Source organism: Amblyomma americanum, chromosome 1 (assembly GCF_052857255.1).
Source record: "Amblyomma americanum isolate KBUSLIRL-KWMA chromosome 1, ASM5285725v1, whole genome shotgun sequence".
In the NCBI taxonomy this organism is placed as follows: domain Eukaryota; kingdom Metazoa; phylum Arthropoda; class Arachnida; order Ixodida; family Ixodidae; genus Amblyomma; species Amblyomma americanum.
In genome coordinates this window covers 194644106-194671948 of record NC_135497.1, presented here as the reverse complement: position 1 = coordinate 194671948, position 27843 = coordinate 194644106, and the positions used below count along the sequence as shown (strand labels likewise).

General features: G+C 47.8%; 1 protein-coding gene and 1 pseudogene across 2 annotated transcripts in view; one reads left to right on the top strand and one right to left on the bottom strand.

Annotated features, from left to right (window-relative positions):
* The window catches only part of LOC144114437 (alpha-(1,3)-fucosyltransferase C-like), a 119574-nt gene extending 105509 nt beyond the window's left edge, over positions 1-14065 (bottom strand). Inside the window, exon 1 of one of the 2 annotated variants that reach the window (XM_077648181.1) lies at positions 13785-14065. The gene's annotated coding sequence lies outside the window, so the exon portion shown is untranslated. The remainder of the gene's footprint in view (positions 1-13784) is intronic. The other variant, XM_077648183.1, reaches the window with a different exon arrangement.
* LOC144114438 (cathepsin D-like) lies at positions 35-26365 on the top strand (annotated as a pseudogene).
* The last annotated feature ends 1478 nt before the right edge of the window (positions 26366-27843 follow it).

The window sequence follows — 27843 nt, the reverse complement described above, 5'->3', positions numbered from 1 at the left end:
CTTTCCAAAAGGCCTGGTGCTGAAGACTTGCATGATGACGAGCACCCAGCTCGCACTGATTGCACCGTTATGCGTCATCGGCATTGTCTCGTGCCAGTTCAGGTAAATTTCCAGTGGGCTCGAATTCTAACCTCTCGTGTATGATCATGGTTTCAAGTGATCAGCGCGGTGCCTATCGCGTGAAATCGAGGGCGAAATGTTAAGCTCGTGCTGAACGCTAAATTCTATTAACGCTACAATAAATGGATTACTCGTTCCTCCTTCATAATAAACCAGTCGATCCCACTGAAATTGGTTCGGTGGTTATGGCGTTCGCCTGCTTAGTCCGATGATGCGATATCTAATCCTGGAACCGGCGGCTGCATTTTGGAGGAGGCAAAATGCAAAGCTGCCTGTGTGCTATGTGGTGCCACCGCACGTTAAAGAACCCCTGGTGCTCGAAACCAATCTGGCGCACTCTACTGCGGTGCGTTTCATAGCGTAGTGCGTAAAATTTCATTGCCTTTTTCCGAACATTCGTTATACTGTTCGGAAGTGCTACTATCTGGGTGGGGGGATAAGTGTTATTGTATTGCAGGACAAAAAATACAAACAAAGCACCGTTTTCATAAGCTGCCGACGCGAAATAATCATTTTCACGCCGTTTTCCAGCGTACCACTGTTCCTTGTCCAGACGAACCGTTCTTCCTCGTTTGGTAGAGCGGCGATATATGAACACCTAGATAATTACATGGACGGGAGTATAATTTCACACATACTTCCTAGAGTCGACTACAAACGGATCTGCGCACCTAATTCTGCGGAGCATGCACCTTGGACAAAGGCTTGTGCTTGGAGGAGAGGGGAAGTCCGAAGCGAAAGGGCATTAGCAGCGGCTGGGTGATCAAAAAAGGGGAACAGGAGAGGTGCGTGCACTCCAACAAAATGTCCCCCTCCGCTAGCCTACGGAAGGGCCTTATATATCAGAGTGAGTGAGTGAGTGAGTGAGAGCGAGTGTAAGAGTGAGTGAGAGTGAGTGTAAGAGCAATAGCGAGTGAGTAAGAGTGAGAACGAGTCAGAGCGAGTGAAAGTGAGCCAAATTTTGTCAAGCCACAGCGCCGAAGATAATCGCGTTTTCGGAATACTATTTACTGGTATGGCTATTACTAAAGGCTGGCTACAAATCTCCAACGGCAGTGAGGTGACTATCCGTAATAGTTCAAAAGTTAACTATTAGAATTTAGTTATTCACCTTACTAGTTAACATGATAAGCCTGTTTTCTGACGTCCGCCAACACTGGCATTATTGTGGCGCAAAAAGTTTCGCTTTACCTCAAAACTCATACTTCTTTTCAAATTAGTGATCACCTTCCGTGAAACACCTGGTACATTTGGATTGGGTCGCCACTGAATTAACTGCGAGGCCGAGCCAAAAACAAAAAAAAAAACTAAAATGTTCTGATGGCAGCACAAAAATTTGTCTTAGCCTTGTGTCCTGTCAATTTTTTTCAAATCCGGTGCACCGCTTCATAACGCCACAATTGTTTGAGGCGCCGCTTTGTCGCCTCCAGTTTCCCATCACTCCAGCGCAGTCACTTTAACCGCTTCACTCGCGAATGATCGCGCTGACGATGAAAACCGTGCTACTTGAGAAACGTCTGTGCATGATAATAAGCGAATGCCTTATTGTAAACGCTATCACATTCCAAAACTCGGCGTAAAGCTCACATTAAACAGTTATAGTTTTAAAATGAGATTGAAAAGAATCAACAACTGAAACTAGCAAAAGCTGTTACGAGTCCAAACGAAAAACCAACATGGCGGGCTATCGAATGTGAACAACGAGTTGTCGTTCGCCGCCGGTGTTGAGCAGTGGGATCGAGTATGTGTTATCGCAAAATCTGTGAAACAACAAAGAAAAGAAACTGGCACTCACTTCTCCAAGCACAGCATTCTTTTATGATGAACAAATCAGAATGTGGACTGGTATACCGAACAGCAGAGATGTACTGCAGCGTGCATAGTGACAAGCAATGGGAAAGGGGACTATTGGGAGCACGATCCAATAGTTCCCCACACGTGCGGCGCTTTCTAGCCCACATCATATAATCCAGCTCTTGAAGCTAAGGTGATTTTAACTTTCGCAACGTCTCTTTAGTGGCACTAGAAGAAACATTCCCTTTCTGTGCACAATACATCATTTCGTCATTTTGGCTGCAGATGGACTACATCGGGGAAATGAAGCTGGGGACGCCGGGCCAGGCATTCCGCATAATCTTTGACACCTGCTCTGCAGACTTCTGGGTACCGTTCGCTCGTTGCTCGGAGGGTTGCGGTGAGTAGCTTGGCACAGTGATTAAAGCCCCATTTGAAAATCTGAATAAATAAAACAGTACTTCGCAGGTATTCTTAAATTTTTAGTAAGTGTCGTTATCCGTACCTAAAAGAGCACGAGCCTCCGAAAACATCGGGCAAAATTTTAAAAGGGGGGGGGGGGTAGGGAAAGAGCGCTGTAGACTGCTATAACCGTATGAGTGTGCACTCCTCGCGTTAGAAGTAACTGGAATACCGTTCTGTTTACTAACTACGTTGACCTCCGTTGGCAACTAAGCCGCTGAGCGCGAGGTGCTCGCGCGCAAATGCGGAACCGAAGTGCTCACGCATATTACGCTTCCCAAGTAATACAAAGTCACACTCACGGCACATTTTTGTGCCGGAACCAAGTTCCGTTCACTCTTGATGCCGCTTGCACGAATCGCTACTGAATCCTGTCAGCGTGACGCACTGAGAAATAAGCTCTGGTAAGGGTCAAGCATTGCACAAATATTGGTTTCGGTCCAAACACGTTGCAGCCTCCGTCATTTGCTTTCTTGTGGGAGATGGCAGTTTCAGCAAGTGACATATATCGGTAGGTTTCCCTCTAACAACTCATATCAATACGTACCGACTTGCGCATTCACTCCCGTAAAATCTGGTATAGAGAATTTCTCTAACGCTGGTGAACGACAGGAAGGCCTCCCATTAAGTCTGAAGCGGTCAGCACTAATCCCAAGCTCTTCAAAATGTCGTGCCTCCATCCAGCATGCATACGTAAAAGTGAGTTCACACTGCAAATAAAACAGTGAAACAAAAGTTAGTAGCGGCCCTGCAACACGAGTGTGGGTACTTTCGAGATGCACGACTTTGTGTAAAATAGAATTACGTTATCCTTTGCAGTTTTTGATCCAGAGACCAGGAAGAAAATATAGCGAAGTGGTGCATCCCTAGGTGGAAATTGCTATCTATAGCCCGCCGAGTGTTTTGGAAAAGCATCTTGCTTCTTCTCAGCTTTACGCAGTCACGCAAGGATAGTTAATGCGCATAGTTAAGTCGCAGTGAAATCCAAAGCAAGTGGGGAACTTTTGTCCGAAAACAAAAAAAAACTTGCTTGGAGTGGTAGGGACCGTCACAGCCAACGGTTGTCCAGAACAGAATGGCTGGGCTGGCATTCGAGCCCCAAGTACGTAAGCGGCATCTGGCACTTTTCGGCTATCTCCGCGGTTGTCGCGGGAGTTCAAGTGTATGGCACAGATATCATGACCTTTGGATAACTGGCATTGCTTGCGACGAGGATCTGGCAAGAGAGCTGCGTAACATTCTGGACAGTTACAATAGCCAGCGATGAAGGTGCGGGCGAGTCGTTGACAGCTCTTACGTGCAGGACAAGTTTTGCGAGTACAGCACAGATTATATCGAAACATCGATCATGGGCGCGGCTCAGGCCACAGGAGCGGTAACCAACTAGCCCGCACCTTAAATGTTGCAGACAGCGGAGAAATACAACGGGCGCAGCATCTTCGTGATTGCTATTAGCGCCGTGCGCTAACTGGCTACGCTATAGAAGGTGTTAAGCGTGCTTTCAGAGGCTCGAGAGTAGTTCGTTTTTTCGTTGGAGACAATCTTTTTTTTACTTTCTCGGCCTCATCGCATGAGGAGATTACGGAATTTCTAACTAGCTAGGCTACAACCAAACTGCACAGCACATGAGCTTGAAACTACCGCGTTACTAAATTAACATCGATGATTCGAAATCCACGAAAACCGCGAAAACCGGTGAGGTAACTGGCACCGCAATCGTCACCTGTATTATGCATGCGGTCACTCGACGACCACGGCAAAACGTTTTATTTCTGTGCGAAGTATACTAACCGCCTGTTAAGAATGATCATGGTTCTTCGGTTTATGTATAAATAATAAAGCGCAACATTAAAGTCACATCGCTTTAGCTTATTCTTTCAGCATCTGGCACGGTTGGCATGGAAAAAGAAAGAATGAAAACAAAGAACAGCCTATTCACTCTCAGTAGAAGCGGTCTGAAATGGGTCTCGAGAGTTACTACTATATCAGAACTGTATGTGCTATGAACTGCCTTGCCGGTAAATATAAAGAAGGAAAAACCTGCTGCTCATGAGCAACTTTGCAACGGTTTTGTTATCAAGTACCACGAGGTTTGCTAGTTGTGAACGTCGTTTTCGTGCTTATTGAGTAGTTATTTCACGCGTCCCACGCGGCGGTTCTTCGCGCGCAGAGGACCGTAAAAAGTACGACGCCTCGCGGTCCCGCTCCCACGCCCCGGGCAACAAGCAGGTGTCGATCAAGTACGGCAGCGGCGAAGTGCGCGGAGTGCTCGCCTCCAAAGCGCTGCATCTGGGCGAGGGCACCGTGCGTTCCCAGCCGTTCGCCGAGATCACGTACGCGTCCTTCGGGCATCTTCCGGCCCGAGCCCTTCGACGGGTGGGCCACGCGGGACGTGCCGTTCGACGGCATCATCGGGCTGGCCTAGCCTAAGATTTCGGCCCTGAAGGTGACGCCTACCTTCGACACCATCATGAGCAGAAACTCCTGCCCAGGTCCGTGTTCTCCTTCTACCTGGGTCCCCAGTCGCAAACGCGGCCAGCAGGAGAGCTCGTTCTCGGAGGCATCAACGACGAGCGCTTCAAGGGCTGCCTGCACTACGTGCCGCTCACGAGGAAGAGGCACTGGTAGTTCCAGATGACCGGTGAGACATGTTGCGGCTACGGTAGTGTTTCACTCCGGGACACTGTGTCTTTGTTCAAGTAAACTGAGGAAGGAAAACATGTTAAATGCCAGCGTGCCTACACTTAGCTATCGGCGATACGCCGCAGTTGGATTTTATGGCATTAATACATCTAAACTTGGCGGTGGCTTGCACGGGGACAAGCAAGGTTGCGACAAGAGTGCGTAGTTGGGCCAGTTGGAGATAAGAGAACGTGATAAAAAAACAGTAGAATCGGGACAATTAAATGTCGGTTAATCGAGTACAGTAGACAGTAATGACTTTTCTGAAGGGACGCTAGATGGAAACAATAAGGGACAATAAAATAACGAATTTACGTTACACTAGCAGAATTACTTTCGGGAACTCTACCGTTTTTTTAGCCATGATATGCTTACAGCTCCCATGGTCGGCAGTCTAGTCAACCAACCTAAAAAAATCGCGACGAAACTGAAGCCAAAACTGACCAATTTCTCTATGAAAGGCGAGGGGCAAAAAAAAAATTAGCGCTAAGCAACCTAGCTGGATCGAAACCCCTGCTAAAGCGAACCCATAGCTGGCTCAAATTACGCCTTACGCTACTCAGCTGTAGCCGCAAGGATCAACGCATCTGTTTCTAACAGGTGTTTTCATTCATGACTCGCACTTGTTAGAGTTTAAATGGCCGGAATAGATTGCGCTGCATAGCTCGAACCCCTCGAAGAAGAGTAAGTTGTCGCACTGCTAACACGGGGGAGTGGCTTAAGGGCATTGACAGTGACTGCGTGCACGAAGTACAGGTGGCGACACGCGCCGCACTGATAGGAAGGGGAAGGGATTAGGTCACTATCATCGTTACCAGTATGCCTGGTACAAATAACTCATGCTCGGCGACAGTACTGCTGCCCTGGTTGATGGGACATGGCGATTCGAAAGCCAGTTATAGCGACTCCAAAATCTGTACGCCGGAGCACAGAAGAGCTCGAATGAACAGTAACGGCTGCTTCACGCGGCTTGACGAGAACGCGAAAAGCCAGCCGAACACGTCGCTAACGACAAAGAAAAAAATGGACACTCAGAAGGTCTGATACGATGAACTGCTTAAGTAAAACGCGCATTAAGGATGTTGTTCTATTTGTAGCCTTTCTATTTGGTGCTTCTCCATTTGGTGCTTTTTCTTTGCCGAAAGCTGGTTGTCTGAAAGTTGCACCAGTTAATTTCGCTTTACTTTAGCTCGATCTTATAGCGCGCTAAAGATTAGTTTATGCGCTTACATTCGTTGCGCTGCACATATTTCGCCTTACTTGGCGTGCCTAGTTGGATCAGACGATGACACGCGTTCGCCTTCTGCGTTTTTCGTTACTAGTCGTGGGCGGTTCTCGCAATCACCGGAGTCTTCATTCAGCGACCACGCCGAGGGACACGCCCGAAATTTCGCCCAATGACACTCAGAACGTTTACGCTGTAAAGAGACGAATGTCTCGCTAAGCACGCATACAACATTACAGACCGATTAAAAGATTGCGCCTATAGCAGCATCATGGATAATAGCGAACACCGATTCGGCGTTTCCACCAGACATTAATTAACAATGTGTTAATGTCATTGCGCCATAGAGCCTAGCATCTGAGATATTCCATGCGGCGCTGCAGTCGGTTGAGTTTTGAAGAACGCTCACCTTCATGGGCACCCTGCGAAATGAGAAAAATAATCCGAACAGTTTCGTTCACATGTGTTTCTGTAGGTTCCGCTCCTGCCCAGTACTCCCTGCCAGGGGTGACTACCTCACGCATGTACCGCGATGTTTTAAAAAATAAAGTATCGCCTTTGAAATGACGTTTCATACTTTCATATTCGGTTCTAGGATGTACTATGATTTCGTTTAATAAAGCACGACCTCATATGTGGAATTTTAAATCAGAAAACTGCTTTGAAAACTTCTTATTCATGTATTGCTATGAGACGTAATCCTAACCGTTACCGCAAGCCGGTCACAGTAACTTCACCGAATCTTTCCGGCATGGTGGGAAGAACACACGCAATCGGAAATACGCAGGGCATATCACATAACCGTAAGAATGGGGTAGCACGAAAAAAAGGAAAGCGTAAGGGCCCTTCTGCTGCTACAAAGAGGCCATTATTTTATATACAGCGGCGTCTTTAGCATGGACTGCACGGAGACGTTAACGAAGCCCTTGGCCACTTAGCGGCGGAGGAAGCATTATCGGTGAACGAAGTTTCGGTTGTAGAAGATTATGATGACCACTTGGTCGCCGTTCTGGGCAACGGCGCCAAACACAAGCGCAACAGAACGGGTGCAGAGAGGCTCGTTTAAGCATAACTCCCGCTGTACAGGCATGACGACAACATAACATAGCGCAGTGAACACGCCTTCCTGCAGTGGGGTAGTCTAGGCGTAGCACAGACTAGACCGTATTTTTTTAACGCGCTTTGACATTGCACAGCACACGGGTGTTTTGTTTTCCGTCTCCATTGAAATAGGGCCGCCGCCTTGGGATCAACAGCCGAAGGTCAAGGCCACTGAGCCACCGCGGCCCCTTCAATTTAAATCCACCTTGGAAGTTGGGTGCCTCGATGCTAAGCTTCACCGTCTAGAGTGACGATAAATGAACTATAATGGCCAAAGACAATTTTGCGACGTCACAGCCTTATTCCGAAAGAATGCAGTAAAAGGTTTGCCGGTGGTGTTGGTCCGGTGATTTCCAGAAACTGGATGCACTGCTTGAAGGCTTCTCGATTATATGACTTGCAGGCGAAGCGATTTAGTGAGAAACGAACTTTTATACAGGCTATTTACAGATGGGTACAAACAAAAGTCAGTATACGGCCACAGCTATCCGCGGCCGGCCTAGCCGACCGCCTGCACAGAGGCGAGGGACACCGCGTCCCAACAGTCACACTGGCGCGCCTCGCACCAGCTCTCAACGGTCACTCCCTCCGCACTCGGCCAGACCGAGCGCCTGCCAGCTAGGAGTCGCTAGAGACCCAAGCACACGGGCGCGGCCCCCTTCACGGGTCCACCCCGAAGATGCCCGCGCCCCTTTCCACACGTAAAAATTAACTGCTAATTGCGGCTCATCAGTTTTGACGAATAGGAAAGCTCAGAACTGATGTCAGCGTTTTTCCCTTACCCACGAGTTGCTCCCAGGTGGTCTCGCAATCCGCCAAGGGGACAGGGGTCCAGGGTCGAGGCCGGCAGATAGCCCCGCCGTCCGGAGCGGCGAAGGAAACCGCAAGGACGAATGGGGAGACTAACCAAAAAGGCATGAGTCCTCTTCTAACGGCGTGCACCAAAGCAAAACAAAATGAAACAAAACCGGACGCGCAGCCTAGGTCACTGCCCTCTCGCGGAATATTCGCAACGCATGTACAAAAAGATGCGACAGCGCGCCGAACCCTACAAATGCATTTTCGCCTGTCTAGGCCACGCAATTGCTGAATACAGTCACAAGGCATATACGTCTCATTTCTGCTGGAAATTTATCAGTTTCGTGTCTATGACAGAGCTCTTTCCTCTTCATTATCGCATGACCACTTGCTACTACTTCGCAAGCGTGCTTTCGGAGTTCTTGCTTCGAAGCGCCCTCGTGTCACCCTTTTCGGCGCTGGCTTGCGAGGTTAGAGTGGAAGAAGAGCAGAAATGCGTTTTGTGTTATCGTGCACAGAGCGCATGGGCGACATGGAAGGCGCACTGCAGGGAACGGATACTGCTTCCGCTACTGGCGATAAGGCATGCTTTTTTTTTTCCCACGAATGCTCCGCATGCTCCTCCACTTGAACGTGTTTCTTCAGCATGTTTATTCTGCCTTAAAGGGCAACTTCAGAAGAGTTTCGAACACGCTGAGTTAACGGTCGTTATATTTCCTGGACCTGCCTCTCTTATTTCTGATTAAAAGATTTTCAGAATAATCAGCAAAACAACGATAAAACAGAAAAAGACACAAGCCAAAACCGAAACCGACAAAACTGAAAGTGCCTTTCGACCAATAAATGTCACTTGAGACCAAAAACAAAGGACGCCATGGATACCGCGAATCGCGAAGTTAAACTGGCGAATGCAAACCATAGCTTCAGCCATTATTTGTCTGAAACGATTGAAAGCAAGCTGGAATTTTTTTCTTCAGCAAACTAGGCGCGAATATCAATGGGTGTGCAACCGGTGCAACTCGTGACGTCACACATGCAATGTTGCCCGCAGAAAGCGCCCCGACTGAGGTCATGAAGCAAGAATTTTTGAGGTCAATTGGCTCCCAAATTAAATTAGCCCAGCTACGAAATTTTTCACAAATTATTTGATGACTGAGAAGAACCTACACTGATTGTTTCTGATGAACGTGCCCGCGGCAAAAAAAAAAAAGCCTCGATTTGCTTTTTCAGTCCAACCAACTCCATAAGTGCCGGTGCTCTTATGGGCAGGCATGCGACCGAGGTGAGTGGACGCGAAAATGTATTTCAAATGGCAGGTATATCGCACGAAGTTCCGCAAATGAAATATGATAAACTGTTGCTCATGATACTGAATACCGTTTATCTGGTAGCATCTCATTTAGTGCAGGATCTATACCCGCTTGCATGTCTTAATGTGAACTTCCATTATAAAGGTGTTAGAAAAACAGCTAATCTTGATCTCAAAATTAATCTTTCTGTACAGGGCATTAGTTTCAACTCAGATGTCATAGATGCCCTTGCGCGATAAAAATCCATAATCATCATCAATTTCAACTCAGAACGGTGTTAGTGCAGAAAATTGTGACAACTTCAACATGTTTTGGAGCATTGGCTCTCCTTTGCTCGTTCCTCAGTTTTGCGTCGGTGTCGGCGCTGTCCACGGCACAGACCTTGGCAGCGCGCTAAGTTCCTGCGATGCGAGTAGTGACGCAGCGTGTTTGTTTTGACGGGAGCTCCGGCAACGACGGCTTGCCCGCCGAATTTGGCAGGGCGCCAAGACGCCAAAGAGCCACCAGCGGCACGGCCTGCATACTTCTGGAAAGTTCTTTGAGCGTTAGCTATGGTGCAAAAGCAAACATTCGCGTTAGACGCCCGTAACCGTCCTGTGAATCTCGCCCAATTTCCCGACATGACAGAATTACGCTGAGGGAGACTATGTAAGCACGGAACTATTCAAGATATGAGTGTAGTATATCATCCATAATTTCATAAATACACCGGATAGTACTGCTATTACTGATAGTACTGATAGTAGAGAACAAATAACTGCTGGTGGTCTATAGTGGTATCGCGAGGCGGAAACCAGAGAGGGAAGTAGCCTGCGTGTGTGAACTCTCCCGTCGGCCTGAGCAACTATTAAGTGTCCGAAGATTGTTCAGCGATACGCCTGTTCCAATGCAGTTTGTGACAGATCAGTTGTGTTCAAAATGGTTTCTTTATTTCATCGTGGGAAGCTACAAAAAATTAACAGTGGCTTAGCTCGGCTATGCCAGGATATACGTAGCGTGAGCAGCAATTTCGCTCTCCTTCTCTATGGCTATACCACACTGGCAAACCCCCCGCTATTTGTATACCCCCACTGATACCTCTACGCATGCGCCCAAAATGAGAGGCGCTATCAAGCGGCTCCGGCGCAGCGTCAGACTTGGCTACTGCGCAACGGAGGCGCACAGCTAGGCACGCGCCGGCGCCAGTGCGTCTGCCGCAGCTATCACGTCACTCCTCTGGAATGCGCAGACCGACGAGGCGTGAGCGGCGGCGGCGGCTCCGGCGCGCCAGCTGTGCACCGTGTGACGTCACTGCTCCTCGCGCATGCGCAGCACGGCTCTCCAGGAGCCACACGAATCTGCTCAACCTCGGCCAGTGTAGCTCACGCTACAATATTTCGTGTTTTCCCTGGCGTTCTGCAATTGTCCGCGATAGAGAGTGTAGTATGTTAGCTCGTGCACACGGGCACTGATTACCTGTGAAGAATGTGACACCCGCTCAGGAATGCGGTTATAACAGACGCAAAGAGTTTCTCTACTCGGGGATAGTTTTCTGCAGCTACGCAGGGAAAGCTAAGAGCGCGCCGCCAGCTTAAACGCTTCTCTCCCTCTTGAGCGCGTGATAAGAGCGTCCTTGTGGAAGCCTCGTGCCTCGCAGCTTTCACAGTAGAGCCACAGAAAGCTGTCCCCGAGTATATGATTCTTCCGGTTAACCTCCCTGCCTTTCCTCCTCCTCCTCCTCCTCCTCCTCCTCCTCCTCCTCCCCGAGTATAGGTATTTCCGCATGGGAAAGGTAAGGTTCCCACCTTTTTCGACAATGCGCATTCTGCGCAAAACTTCATAAAGCACGGTGGTGTGCCGGACGCTTCTCTCTACCGACGCGCATGAGGATGAACCGTAAGGGCGTCCCGCAAGTCGGGAGTAAAAATGTCAACAACAGCAACGCACTCGGCCGGCACTAAGAATATCGAGAACACTGCACACATCGTGTAACAAAGGCACATCCATGCACCAAGCCTCGGGTGTGTAAATATAGCTTCGCGCGCTCCCCCTGTGACCAAAACGAAGAGGTGGTCGTCAGGGTCATGGACACCTGTCGGAAACGGGATCATGTCAGACGACACCGAGCTTGAGCCAAAATCGGATGGGAGGTAGACGCGGTGTATTTTATTCGCAATCCAGCCCGTTGCGCGAGTTGCCGTGAAAAGATCACCGCGCATCTAAACTCAAGCTTCCTAGTGCTGCATCTGCCGAACCGATCCGCCGAGTTTCTGAGCATGGCTATCAGATGCGCCCTGCCCTGCTGGTACCACGCGCCGTGGTACCAGCGTACCACTGTACCGGCGTGTACCGTCTCTGTCAAAAGTAAACAGGCAGGCGCGAACGGCCCGGGATCGGGAGCGCGGTCGTGAAGTGGCATTGCGTTCGCAGGCGCTAGCTTCGAGATTACCGCTGATGACGTTGCTTTGCGTCCTCACGCTCGCTGCGTGGATGATAAAAACTTGGCGCGTAATATGTGCGGCCGGCGCTTTTGTGCGGTCGGGGCGCGGTAGAACTAGGCGAGGACGCTGAGCGCAGCAAAGGTGATCTTGGCTCCTTTCGGACAAGCCTCGTGAAGCTCGCACAGATTTTAGAGCGCGGCTCTTTGGCGCCCGTTCCTGCGTATCGCGGCGACGCCGTCGTCCCTCGTAACCAGCTCCGCAGCTGCGCGCGCTCCTGGTGCCATTTCTCCCGCACGCCCAAGCCGAAACGCATAGCCGCCGCCGTTCGCCACTGCGTGTACCCCCCTAGCAAACGCTACCTAGCAGAAGCTAGACGTCGCCTCCGAAAGGACCCTGCCATTCGCGCCGCCGAACGCCGAGAAGACTACTGTTCGCGCGGCCGAGGCCAAACGCAAAGAAATGCTTGCAAAGAAAGAGGGTGCAACAAAGACTTTCCGGTGGCAATTTAGAGATAATCCGTTTGGAAGTGTGTGCTCGAATTATTTGCCTCTATCGAAAAGCTGAAACAGCTGATGAGCTGCTCTGAAATTTCGCATGAGGAAGTAACGTAATCGTCGGCAATTTTTTCGCTTCATAATCATAACGAGCGCTTTGGTTTGATACCCCACTCGCGAAATAGGTACACAAAACAGCGCTTTCCTTCGCGTTTCAAGAGTCAGCGCATCGTAACAGGTCCGCGAATCTAGAATTCAAAGAACCTTTTTTTTCGCAGTGCCTTACGTCCCATCCAGCGTTATGCTCTTCGAGTACGAAAACATGCGGATTGTTTGAACACCTTTCAACCTTCTTGCTGTTTTTTTTGTGTGTGTGTGATGCAGCTGCTTGCTCCTAGACTACGGCTTTTAAAGTTTGTAAATGCTTCATTGTAATGTTTTCTTGCGTTAGCTTGGAGGTTAAGTTTTTGTTTAAAAATCAAGGTGCTCGCGCTCAGCAATTAAAACACGCCAAACTACTTGCTGATTAACAACCACATTTTATATCTCGACAACGCGGTCTCGCATTCATACCCAAAGAAAATGAACTGAGCTCATGGTGTCCGAACCAAGATACACTTTTGCATTTGACCACCCAATTCTTCGCTCAGTGCCACTGGCAGATTAAGGGCCTCGGCATTTCGTTGACAACCATTCTACGCAACGCATGCGGGTGGTCCGAGTCCAACCTCATTCATTCATTTTTTTATCGCACGAAAGTGGCGGCCGCACATATTACTCTACAACTTTTTACCCTCCACGCAGCGACAGTGAGGGCGCAAAGCAACGACAGGGCGCAACCACTGAGCCACCGCGGCGGGTGAAGGGCAATATCGGAGCAAGCTCTCGCCAGCAAGCGCCGGCGAATTCAATGCCACCTCCCGACCGCTCTCCCGCTCCTGGGCCGTTCGTGCCTGTCTGGTTACTTTTGGCAAAGACGGTACATGCCGGCAAACGAGTCCTCCGCCCGTCGAGGAAGAGGGCCACCACTGTCATCCGACCACCATGCCCAAAAGCTCAATGCGCACCCGGGCGAAACTCCAGCGTCAAGATAGCAACAGCCAGACCGCCAGTCCGTCAAGGAAAAAAAAAAGCATCGACATTTAAACAGGAACGGAAAGAAATAGTATCGCTAGGAGTGCGTAAGTTGCACTGCTGTAAAAACAAACTATCAGCACGAGACGAACGTGCGAGGTGTAGCAGTTCTCGCTGCTAGTCGGGATTACGGAATCCTTGAACGTTAAAAGCGAACGAAATTCAGCCAGAACAAAAAGGAATCCAATAGAAAACAAAACGAAACCAGGAAACAAGTAAACAAATTTAACTGCGACGGACTCACGGCAGAGTTCTGCTGGCAAAGCCTGTGGGTGAAGGCGCACTCCGGCGATGGCAAGGTGCTTGAAGGGGCGTCCAAGGCCCGCGTTTGCGCTCGAACTGACAGCCGCACTGTGGCGGGAAGGCGACGGTGCGTTGCGATGATCGGGCTGTGCAAAAGTTCGAGCGATGTGAGCGGCTGCCCAGTTAAAACCGCAGTCACACACGCACACCGGCACGCTGCATAATTCACCGTTCGCCCGCCGTGCCGGTGGAACCGTTCCGCCAGTAAGCGCGAAGCGATAGCGATGGCTGGCAGCGAGTGCCGAGCAAGCGGCGCCCCGGCCGCCGCAGTGCAAGGGAGAAGGGGAAGGAGGGAGAGGAGGCCATAAGCCAGAGCGCCTTGAAACTGGGAGCCCTTGTGGTAGACGCCCACCGCGGCCTCGTCGTCGTACCCCAGTCTTCGGTTTCTTGTTCGGAGCCGGAGGCGCGGATGACGCTGCGCTGCTCTATGAGGATGAATGCTACCGTTTTGTTTCGTAGGCGCCATCAAGTTGCAGCGCCTTGTGCACTCCTGGTCGCAGCGACGACGCGCGCGGTGCCTGAGGGCAAGGCAGCCGGGAGGTTCCCAAGAAGAAGGCCTGTCGTTCCCACTTGTGCGTTACCCTGGCTGACGCCCTTCACCAGCGTGTACAGAGCAGCGTGCGGGAAAGGAGATACGGGCGTCTGGGAATGTGACTAGGCATGCGTGCGTCGCGCCGCAGTGGGCGGCGCCTCGAAAAGCGAAGCCTCCAAGTTTGGGGGCTCCAGCACTAAAGCCATTTGGGGCAGCAGCGCGTCCGAGTCCTCTGTTGATGTAGAAGCGCGGGACGCATCGTCGTCGAAGACGAGGTCACTCCGCCGCCAGGGTCGTGGTGGACGCCTTCTCCTCTTAGTCTTCCTTGTTGGGAGCTTTGGGCTCACTGGGGAGTGCAAAGGGATCGTCGCTAGTCTCCCCGACGCCGTCGCTCAACTTGCGGGACAACGCGCCAGCAGCGGCCGCGTATGAACGCAGCACGGAGTCCGAGATCACGTGGTCACAGCCGCACCGCTTCCACGCTGCCTGGCACGACTACACGTCGTGCCCGTACGCAGCGCAACGGTGGCAACGTGCTCGGTCACTGCGGACCTTGTGTGCAGGCTCAAAGTGGCGACGAAGGAGTCGTCGCTCACACGGGGCGGGAGACGGAAAACTGTCACAAAATCCGCTGAGGCACCAATTCGCACCAGTGGCACTTGCTTTACCGCGACTAAAATCGTGCCCGCTGCTACCATTTTTATTGCTTGCGTCATCGACGAGAAGGCTGCGAGGAACTTAGTTCCGCCGAAGTGCTGCAGTTAATGTAGACCCGCCCCCCTCCCTCCCCCCGTTACCAACGACCGCCTCAAGGGAATCGGTAAAGTCGTCCGCCGGAACAGGCTCCGGAAAAGTAAACTGAAAGCTTTGAGCTTTCGTTGGTCGCTGAACAGGAGGCGGAAGATCAGTGGCCCGGTTGCCCTGGACACCACGGCTGGACGCGCGGCGCCGGGACTCAGGAACAACAGCAGGACCACCGAGGACGGTCTGGACCCGAGGTCCTGTCTGGGTGCGGTAGCTCCGCGTACTTCTGGGGGACGACGGCCTAAGTGCTGGCCTCTCTTTGTGCGAAGATTTTGTCCGTCCAGTTTCCGTCCGTCCGCCCGGAGCCCTCCTTTAGCACCGGCATGTTTTAGACAACCCCCATGGAAGTGTACCGCTGCCAGTTTTTATCAGCTTACTATCCTCACCTGCAGTCATCCCCACCAAACCGCAGCAGTAGAAGCTGCATTCAGCCGACTGGGTATTGTCTAGAGAGAAAGCCAGTCTGCACGAAATATTTTAAGAAAATATCAGCGTCGATGAACTAGACGAACTATTCACAACTTGTATGCTGGCTGCTGCCCGCCTAGCTATCCCTCAATCGTCAGAAAAAGTGCAACAGAACCACGAAGTGTGGCGGACGAACGAATGTAAGGAGGCAAAGAAAAAACAAAAAGTCAGGTGTCTTTCGCAGATACCCTACTGTGGAGAACCTTTTAAAGTTAAAATAAAGCTTCAGCAAAAGTACGGTATGTCTTTCACAGTGGTGTAAATACATCCTGGCAAAATTATGCATCATCAATAAAGAGCTCAAACACATGAAAAAAAAATGCGGGAGCAGGTTCATAAGCTAAATGGCATCTACTCCCATTCAGAATCCCTCTTGGCAACCCCTAGCATTCACACAAGTATACGCCATGATGGATGGATAAGGCTGAACCGTAAAGATCGGGCGGTGGCTCAAGCCACCTAGCCATGACTTATGAAATTTTACTCGTCTTGATTTTAGCCACCAATCAGATAACCTTCGATTGGTTACTTCTACCCACTTTAAATCTACTTTCCCTTCACTGTCCTTAAACCCCAATGCCTTGGATAAATCAGCCCCGCTGCTTTCCACTGTAGGGTGAAACCCTTTACAGAAAAGTATCAAGTGTTCAGCCGTTTCCTCCTCCTCTCCGCACGCAACGCACAACGTGTCTATCTCGTGGTACCTGACGCTATATGTCTTAGTACGCAAAACTCCCGTCCTGGTCTCAAAAAACAGAGCTTCCCCTAAAATTATCATAGATATTTTCTTTGGCAATTTCCTGCTTAAAGATCCTGCATGTTCCCAGTGCCGATTTCGTCAGCATCCCTGTTTTCCACAGAGCTCTCTCTGTTTCTTTAACCTTTTTTTAAACCGATAATTGCTGATTTGCCCCCGACTGTTGTCCAGATTGTCAATTTTCTGGTTCTCTTTCTCCATTTCGTGTCAACATTCCTTATGAACAGGTATCTGAAAACTTTCCTAGCCCACTGCTTTTCCCCATTTTTATCAATCGCTCCTCAAATGCTATGCTACTGCTAGCTTCTCTGCTCTCGAACGACGCCCATCCCATATCACACTGTACCCCTTGATTTGGTGTACTGCCATGTGCTCCCAAAGCTAGCCTCCCTGCATCGCGTTGTTTGATTTCTAACCTTGCTTGAACATCTGGTCTCATGCACAGGAAAGTCAGGCTAGGAACCATCACCCCTTTCCAGATACCTCTTACCACTTCATACCTATTGTAATTCCACAGTGCCCTACACACTAAACAATTTCTCACCCTTTAGGGTGTAAATCAGCTGTCCCCAGACGAACACCCTTTTCCAATTGTTCGGTGCTAAAAAAGGGTGCAGAGATCAGCTCCCTTAATGAAGGGTGTACTTAATGATGCTTTAGAGGATGTAATAGTTGCACCCTCATTAAAGGGTACTATTTTTCCATAACACCTCTACGAATGCATGTTTGAAGGGTGCTCCACATTGACTCACCCATGAAGCAAAAGCCTTGGATTGGTGCGCGCCATCGAAACTTTCATGTTTTGCACCCTTCCTGAAGGGTGCTGATCTTTGTACCCTTTTTAGCACTCAAAGGGGTGTTCGTCTGGGGACAGCTGATTTACACCCTTAAGGGTGAGAATTTGTTTAGTGTGTATTTTTTCACTTCAGCTTCAATCATACTAGCTTTATTCATTACATATTCTTCATGCTCTGTCAGATACTCAGAACCGTTATTTATCCACACCCCAAGATACTTGTACTGATCCACTACTTCTAGTGTGAACTCGTGTATTCTATGTTCGCAGCCCTCATCATTAAATATCAGGACTGCAGATTTTTCCTTACTAAACTTGAAACCTAATCTATCTATCTTTCTACCACATATGTCTATCAACTTCTGCAAATCTTCATTGTTGTCAGCCATGAGCACTATATCATCCGCGTATATTAGTCCCGATAATGACTGTTTAATCCATTCCCCTTGCTTGAAAAAAGAGAGGTTGAAGCCTAGTCCGCTCCTCTCTAGCTTGGTCTCTAACCCTTGCAGGTACAACATGAACAACAAAGGAGACAGAGGACATCCTTGCCTAAGACCCCGCTGTATCTCTATAGGCCCTGAGACATTTTTTTTTTCATTTTATAAGCACCCTGCTACCTTTATATAAATCTTTTAATAGATTATTTACTCAATCGTCCACATCCAATGTGCCCAGTATGTCCCACAGATACTCTTGAATAACGTTGTCGTAGGCTCCCCTAATATCCAGAAATGCTAGCCATAGGGGCCTGTGTTTCTTTTCAGCAATCTCTATACACTGCGTCAATGAAAACAAATTGTCCTCCAACCACCTTTGTTTCCGGAGCCCATTTTGTAGCACCCCCTCGTTCTCCCCCCAAGCCTGCAGCCTGTCCTTTATAATCTGCATCACCACTCTGTAAACCACAGATGTCACTGTTATGGGACGGTAGTTGCTTACGTCAGCCTTGTCCCCCTTTCCCTTATATATCATGTTCATTCTACTTAATCGCCAATCATCGGAGACTTTGCCGTCCACTATCATTTTATTCACTACCTGTATTAATGTTTGCTTAGATTTTGGTCCTAGCTTCTTTATTAACATAATCGGAATACCATCTGGTGCTGTTGACGTGCCACTAGGAACCTTCTTCTCTGCCCTTTCCCACTCTCTTTGCTCAAGTGAAGAAATTGCAGTAACCGGTCTATCCTCCTTCGATAAATTATGTGCAACATTTCTTTCTTTAAATTTTTCTGTCATCCTTGTTCCTATGTGTTTCATTGTTTCATCCCCTTCTAGTCGAATACCATGATATGTAACAATAAACCTTTGCTCTAGCCTAGTCTTATTACTCATTGCATTTAGATGTTTCCAGAATTTTTGAGCTGCTTTTCTATCCTTTTTATTTACTTTGAGCCCAGCGCTGGCTGCGCAGCCTGTCGTCGCTCTTGCGAAGCAGTGACGGGGCTGCTCCCGCTGGCTTGTTGCTGCTGTTCGCTGGCCATTTGCTTGCCCGTCGCTCTCAGAAACTATATGTGCCACCATACGCAGGCTTTAGGATTCAAGTGATAATCGGACAAGCATGCTATTATCAGAGTCAGGTTAAGCTTTGGAATTCAAGATTTTATTTCATGCGCAATTCTGGCGCGCTGTCTTGTTTACGACGGGACTCGCAACCGACCCATGGCTAAATATCACGAAAGAGACTGTTGTATGGAGGTAAACAATTTTAGTCTATCACTGCCCCGGGTTTCTTTCATGCATGAACAGCGTTACGCTGTTAAGCATTGTTGAGAACTCCTAAACCTTCACTGGTATGGCAAGCTTCATTGGTTGCTACGGGATGTCTGCGTTTTAAGCTGCCTATGTAGTATCTCTGTCTTGTACTGTGTCGTGGCATGTTGAGCTTCTGGCTCATTCCTGTGCGCTCTATTAGACAGCTACATTATCTTTACAACGTGCGGATCTCCTTGCGATTTTACTAACATAGGCTTCACTACGACACCTGTGCATGATTCTGCGAATGGTACCTGACGCTGCTCCCCAGCTCGAAAAGTAAATTTACTGAAGCATGAAACTTCATAGTATACCTACTTGCTTGCAGTAGTTTTGGTTGCAGATGATTAATAATACTCCGGAAGTATAGTGATTTCGTTTTGTTCTTTTTTTCTATGTGTTAATTGTCCAATATTCTTTAGCACAGGAAAAATGGTCGACATATATTTGAGGTGTAACATCCCGAAACCGCGCATGGACTGTGAAGGATGGCGTAGCGAAGGGATCCGGATTATCCGGGTCATCCGAGGTTCTTTCACGTGAACTGACATTGAACACCGCGGGAATGCTTTGGCATTCCGCTTCCGTCAAAATGAGGTCACCGCGGTCAGCATTTGATCCCACGGCTTTGGGCTTAGTAGCCACAGGGGATCGGGCGCCTGTTGCGCTATAGCCAGTGCTTTTGGAGCGGGCGCACAGTGCATGTTCGCGTTTCAGGGGCTCTCTCCGCGTCTCGTGCTGTTGAAATGGGCATGCCGCAGGGCTCCGTTTTGTCACCCTTTCTGTTTAATGTGGCGATATCGGTGGTGAAACGCCAAAGCCACCAAGGTGGGTAATTTTTGCAGGTTTGTTAGCCCCTCAGAAATAATGTCAGTCACTAAATGTATAACGAAAGCGAGCGAGGTCTCAACGTAGCATTTTCTTAAATTTGTTAAATTTTTTTTAATTACTAGCATTTTGTTTTGGTTTTCAACCAAGGAGCCCGAGTGACAAAGGTTACAGCATACATTACACCGAAAATATTACCTGTATAGCAGAAGGTTCGAGTTCGAAAAGTTACCACTGGATATTTTAAAAGTTACGTCTGATTGCGATGTTTTTTATATATATTATGTCTTATTGCTAGCGCGGTAATCAGATGAAAACAAACGCTATAGCAGCTTCGCTAAGTGCTCTTAGATATTATGTTTAGCACCGGCGCCATATCGCAGTGCTTTCAAAGCGAGCACATCGGTGGTGGATCCCTAAATGCTGCGTAGAAGGCGATCATTTTTCCCCAAAAAATTATCAGGACGATTACGATACTTCCTAGTGCGAAATTTCAGCGCAGCTCAGTAGGTGTCTCAGACTCTGTAGGCTCAATGTTTGGCTTTTCTGGGTCGTCGGTATGTCTGTAGATATCAGTTCAGTAGTAGTATCAAATGATGAAGACGACAATGTGCAATGCACAGCGCGCGAGAATGTGTTTATTAGTCAAATAGCAGTATTAGTTAAAGAAGACGACATGCAACGCACAGCGCGAGAGTGTGTTGCAGTTTAACACGAGGTATGATCGGCTGCGGTGACAACGTCTCGTGCAGCGGCCAGCGAAGCTGATCTGTTTGCGGCGCCGCGGCTTCGAATCCCAGATGAGGAAATGCTTACTTTCATTTATTTATTAATGACTTGGCTCGCTTACACCGACGGCGGCGACGTGGCTCAAACCACGAACGGGCGCTCAAGAGCTACGCTGTGATAATTAAGCTGCAACTGGTAAACCCATATGATAGGAGAATGTAAGTCATGCACGCACAACAACGTTTCATTGAAGTGATTTTGAGCCGTCTTCGCTTTTGGACACACAGTTGACTCTACAATTTATTACTAACAAAATAAGACAAACATTTATGTGAGAAATGTCGACATGAGCTCAAAGTAAACCACACTTTATTCTCATGCACAAAACTCGAACAGCTGAGACAAAATTATTTTACACTATTCAACAATGGACACATCTCTTTCCACTAAAGCTTGCGTCTAGGAGAGACTGCACCTGTTTAAATTTCATCTGTTCTTGGCTTCCTTAAAGAAGCAAGGATCCTAACCAAACTAAAATTCCTTAAAAACTGTAAATTTCCTACCCACTAAACAAACTCATTAAACCTTGCGTTTGGCGCATGATGGCCTTAATTGCCTATGCGCCTTGAAACTCAATACAATTTTTTCCTTCCGGGGTTCAAGCTGCAAGTGACAAGCGTTTCTGCGTGGGTGGCTGCTGGACGGTCGTCGATACGGGTTCGTCGTTAATCGAAGGACCTAGCGAGGAGATACGATCCACACCATTATTGGCGCTCAGAAGACGCAACTAGGCCGCGTACGTGCTGTACTGTTGTACCAATCCCACGAGGTGCCTGCAATAGCTCTGTATTTGTACGTAGGCTTTAACGTCCCGAAACGACGCATGGGGGCGGCGGGGACGCTGTAGTGGAGGGCTGCGCATCAATTTAGACGGCCTTTTTACGTATTTACGTTCCGTGTAACCTAATCTTCAGAGTGTTCACCAGCGCCACCCTCGTCCATTGCAGCATACGTACAACGTCCTGTATTACCGTAAGTGACACATGGAATGTGGTCGAACAGTGAGGGCGGAAGCTGTGTGAGAACCTTCTTATGGTACCTATGGCATCAATATTGCCAGAACTGAGTCCCTCTCCTAAGCCACTGGGCAGACAAGGGTACGGAAAAGAGGGGTTCGTTATGACATACATATGAAGGAAGGCAACAGTCACCGGCAACAAGCTACAGTCAAAGTATGCTGTTATTCGAGCTTACGGGCTCAAAAATGACGGTATTGCCTCAAAATGTGCCACCTTTTCATCACCAAAGCGCACAGTTGGAGCATGTTCGCGCCAGTCTATATTGACTGGTGTAAGTGCGTCCCTGTTAAAAGGACTCGGCAGCATCCAAGCACTCTCGTATTTTGTTTATTTTTATTTATTTCTAATTCGTTCAGCGTCTTTTGGGCATTATCGTAAGGGCGAGGGAGGTATTTGCAAGCATAAATGTAGAAAGATGCAAACAAAAGCATCAAACCAGCTATAATACGAAACGATACAAACAACTCTTACCGTACCTAAAGTGGAAGACAGCCCATTGAATAGCAAGCATAAAGCATCCAATCACAAAAATTGTTACACAATGTCTAAAACAGTACAGTGGAAGTATGGTCTAAAACAGATCCATCCGGTGCTTTTTATGGCAGATGGAAATCTCATCCTGGAGTAAATTCCATTCTGCAATTTTATTTATTCAAGTACTTCACAGGTTCCAAGCTTGAAGCATTGCGTGAGGGTGAAGGGTTACAGTAATTTGGAGACAAGAAATGGTACATGGTGTAAAAATACAAAAATAAACAATAATGTACAGTCGGAGACAAAAGTCTCAGGACCACGTGCTCCGCTAACTAAGCCCATAGCTCTGTTATTAGCGGCTAATAATATAGCTATGGGCTTCGTTTGTGGAGTAGATGGTCCAGAGACTTTTGCCCTGACTGTACATTTTGGACTGCAAGCAATTAATAAAGCAAGGAATAAAAACGTATTACATTGGCATACCAAGAAATAATTACCGTATACAATACTTAGCAGCAATGCACAGAGTCAGCTTGCACATGGTGAACGCATTATGCAATGAGATATTATGACTGAAAGGAGATGCTGAATTCATTTTTAAAACTTAACGGGTCAGGTGTGTTAGCAATGCACCCCAGAAGACTTTTCCAACACTTATGGTGCTTATGGTGCTCGGCTGCTGCCCCGAAAGACGCGGGTTCAATCTCGGCAGCGGCGGTCACATTTCGACGGAGGCGAAATGTTAGGTGCCCGTGTACTGTACAATGTCAATGCATGTTAAACAACCAGGGACTGAACATGCACAGAGATGTTAAACATGCACAGGGATTGAACAAATTAGACGATAAATTATGCAGTCATCAGTGAACAGTTTGGCTGATCGACTAATTACAGATGGCAAGTCATTAACGTATATTGAAAATAATAAAGGACAGCGAACACTTCCATGAGCAACGCCAGATGTGACGTCACTAAGGGGTTGTGAAAAGTTGAGAACCGTGGACTACTCCGGAAATGATATAAAATTCCGGATCCAGGAGATAACGAGGGAGTCTAAATTCACCATCACGATCATCCTCATTATGCGACTGACTGCGCCCACTGCAGGGCAGAGGCCTCTCCCATGCCTCTCCAATTAACCCGGTCCTTTGCCAGCTGCGCCCACTGTATCCCCGCAAAAATCTTAATCTCGTCCGCCCACCTAACCTTCTGCCGCCCCCGGCTACGCTTGCTTTTTCTTGGAATCCACTCCGTTACACTTAAGGACCAGCTGTTATCTTGCCTTATCATTACATGCCCTGCCCAAGCTCATTTCTTCCTCTTTATTTCGACTAGGATGTCATTAACCTGCGTTTGTTCCCTAACGACTATTTAGCTATGAGGCGACAAAGGGTGACGCCATCAAATGCTCTGGAAAAATGAACAAATATGCAGCCAGTCTGGTAGTTTTCGTCCATGTTCTTGAATAGATCAGTAGTAAAGGTAATTAGTTTTATGCCACAGGAGAACCCTTTTCTGAACTCATGTTGGCGTCGGGAAAAAAACCGTTGTTGTCCAGATGGCAGGCGTTGTTAGATGCATTTATATATTCTAGTAACTTACATGGTATACTTGTTAGTGATGGGGCGGTAGTTACTAACTGCGTTTTTATCACCAGATTTATAGAGAGGAGTTCCTTTACCAATTTTCTAATCATACGGAATTTCGCCAGCTGCTAATGATTGCTTGAAAATATGGCAGATAAGTACAGTGTGTTTGAAAATGTTGGTATTTATTCAGTGTACACTTGAGGAAGTTGATAATCTGAGAGTTTTAATTAGTGATGCAATGCCTTCTACTGCGATATCTTTTGCACTCTTGAATGGGTAATTTAGTTCTTGTGGTTGACGTACGTAGTTGAAATAGTCTTCTTCAGTGAATACAGATGTGAAGTAATCGTTAAACATGGCAAGACAGCTCTCCTGAGCAATAGCTCACACCCCTTATTATCAAACAATGAAACATTTTCGGACGTGCATGAAAGGGAGATTGTGTTTCAAAATATTGTGGGGTTATTTTTTATGAGCGATTGTAAGTCTTGCGATAGGAATTTATGTCTGGCCTTTCGGATGGAATGGCAATGCAATTTTTCACACACTTTATTTTGCGCTTACATTGATTTGCACGCAATCGCTTCACAGCTCTGAAAATGATTTTTTAGCGCTCGAAGGGACTTATAATGCAAGGCTTAGACATGTTAACACGAAAAGGTATTTAAGAAGTGTATGTTCACGCAATTTGCATCATCTTTTTTTTTTAAGTCCAGTTTTTGTTAACAGCCCGAGACGAGAAATCACATACACACCATTCACGTAAACGCTCGCGACCACGATTAATAACGTTAAAGTCCGCCAATATACAATCTAGAATTTGTTTTGGTTGACCACGGCGTCAATAAAAAAGGGGCAGTAATAGATAACTGAAGATGACGAGCGCTGAACGTTTTATTATAAGATATGCCGCTGACGCTTTTCGGACAAGACCGTAAGGGACTGGCACAGGTCTTGGGACAAGGGTTGGAGGGGACCGCCGCAAGGAGGCATGGTGTGTGCGCAGAGGAGTTGAAGGCGGTAAGCGGGACGTGTTGGGTGTGCGCGGTGTGTGTATGTCGAGGTTGACAACTTTGTGACCGGACGTGTAACCGCGTGGAATCCTACTTGGGAAATAAACGTGACCTGCCAAGACGTTATAATAAGGTCTAAAATATTACCGTCGCGTGTTGAATTCTCGACAAGTCGAACAAAAGTGAAGCCTAGTGGCTGCAAAAACTCAGTTCGTGGAAATAATGAAACTTTAAATGCATTTATACGAGTTTGGTATGGCTTGATTTTTTTTGCAATTGTCTCGTCTCTTTTACCGATAGTGAGGGGGTTTTAAATATGTTTTTGTCACTTCCTATGGTATCACTTTTAATGTTATGTAAAAACTTTAGCCTAAATATATTGCGTGAGGACAGCGACTTCCAACCAAGATTTTTCCCGATTTGCGAACCTCTAATATTGCAGCCTAACGAAAACCAAAATTCGGACTGTCGCGCCTGATGTCCCCAGGAAACACATGACCAAAAATGTTTGCCACAAGGGAACACCTCGTATTAAATACGCCTTATTCAAGCTCTTTGCTGAGTACACTGATATATTAGCATATAGCGCAGCTTCTGCATTTCGTTCTTCTAACCCAGGGGCTTCATCTAAGCGATCGATCGCCTCGCCATACGTGTTGCCCTTGCCCGTCGGGTGCACGCGAGTTTTCTGCGGGTGATGTTCTTGTGAAAATTGACAGCGTGTGCTGCCTTATTTTTGCTATCTCCTTCGTAGGAGGGATAGCGACCGGCAGACTCTACAAAATGATCAGAAAATATGCAGTACCGTGTGGACTGCGAGGAAGTAAGCCAGTTGCCGAAGCCCATCTTTGTTACCGGTGGCCAAAAGTACGCGCTTCGAGGAGCGGTCTACATAGTCAAGGTAAGCCCTCGGCCTAGACTCGGTAGCCGTTATTTCATCAGCCCAGTCCTCGACCCGTACCGAAACGTCAGCGCAAATGGGTCATTTCGCTTCTCCCCTCCGTGAAATAAACAGTTCCTCGATATGTCGACTCTGTCGCCTAAGACAGGCAATGACAGAGAAGACATACGCGTTAATGAAACAGAATTAACGTGGATAACAGAAGAATATATGCTCCTGTGGCAATGAGGTCTAACGGTCATATTTAAATTTAAATGATTTTAACAAGTTTTCTTTTTTGCTTTGTTTCGCTACTGTTGCTGCAGATAATTGCATTGACCAAACTCAGTTCCCGAGGTTGCCTCACAGTACGTGCAATCAGCTTACTTCTTTCACAACTGTTTTTATATTTATTTACAATACTGCCGCTGTACCTATAGCAGCAATGTACTCTTGTGCTCATATTCTTTCATTTCTTTACGGGAATTTTTCACAAAATACTTAGCCTCGCTGAGAGCGGATGGTTCATTAACTACACTGTGCATATATAAGGGCCCAGCAGCACAGGACCGAAGAAATACTGTTTTTATCCACATTGCATGCATCGTCATTCGTCAATCGTCTCAGCGTCATTTGTTGCCTCGATGCAGCTGCTGGGATCCGACAATTTGTGGCGCTGCTACACTGGGTTCGGAACCACTGACGACTACGGTACCAAGAAGCCATTGTGGATTCTGGGCCAAGTCTTCATGCGCAAATACTGCACAGTCTTTGACAGAGAGGCCGACAGAATCGGCTTCGCCCAAGCGCGCTAGAACGTTGCATCCCATGTGTACTATCGCGCTCAGTATGAGCTACACCCTGCGAGCGCGTGGCCAAGCGCTCTGCAAAGTTGTACAGGGGCGCTCGGATAATGACGTGCTTCCGAGTTATCGGGAGAGAGTTTGGCTGTTCCAGAAAGCGCGCTGGAACCCCTTGGCCCCGTTTATCTGAAGGATATTGCTGTCATTCTTTTCTTGCTCATTTTGTTTTCGCTGAAGAAGAAACTGCAAGATGACACAGCATTTTTACCACCGACCAGACATGGCGTGCGAAACTTATCCAAGGAATGAGCGGGTCGTGCAAAACGGTTATGCGATTGCTCTAGACATGATTTCAGCACTGACGGAGTGCGTTCACCTCCAGCTCGGAGGCAGACACAGCCACGACGTGGGCCATGCAGTGTTTTCAACAGGGTGTTAGCACAGCCACACTGCTAATGCAGCAACACGTCCCACGGCTACCGCAGCCGGGCTCGGTCGCAGCGTTTCGCATATGGCCGTAGCAGCCTACTTTGCTCATTTACAGCAACACCTCTGACAGTGCATGTCGTCGTCTTCATCAACTTCCCCCCCGTGAGCATTTGCGCCAGAACACGCCGCTACCAAAATGCCTTTTTAAGATGCGTTAAGTGGTCCCAAAATTTTGTAGTGCACTACCACTAAAGTCCCCAAACCCGGATTTCGTCGATCTTTGCCTGTATTACCAAAACGCAGTCCCCAGCCGGCTCATTCATAGGACCACCAAAAAATACTTTTCTTGGATACGTCAAGCAAGCGCATATGCAGGATACTCTTGATTATGGTACTTAACAGGCTTTCCTAAAAGTCGTGTGATCTTTGAGAGACGAACTCAGCTCGAACGAAAAAAAGTTATTCATGGCACTAAGACAGCTTGCGTGCTGTGAATGCGAAAGCCTGAGATGAAACAGGGAGTGGATTAATTTGGAATGAGAGGTGGATTAAGGTGGATAAGTAGTGTTCACATGTATATACTGCAATGACTATCAACAGGCCCACTGCGACCACGTGACTCCCGATGACGTCGCGCAAACTTATCGGGAGCACTTTTCCCTGGACACCCCCGCCGCCGCCGACGGCTGCCTTTGCTAATGGAGCATATAAAACTTTCACGTCAAAATTGATTTTCGATATTTCATTGAAGGTAAAAGTTGCGTCACTCTTTTACTTTTATGCTTTGCGCGATAGAATTTTTCAAGTGTAGTGAGAGATGGCGAAGAGAAGCCTCTCTTTCGCCGTCAAACAAAATTAAGAAAGACAACAACGACAACTGTAATATTTCCTCATTGATATACAAATCAAACTAGGATACAAGCCCTCGCCAAAGTAAATATAGAACACCGTGGGAATAATGCATGATACTTTCATTAAATCAACATGAAAGGCATCAAGGAACGCACAAATTGTGCGTGAAAATAAAAGGTAACTATCTGTAAGTAAATACATAAGATTGG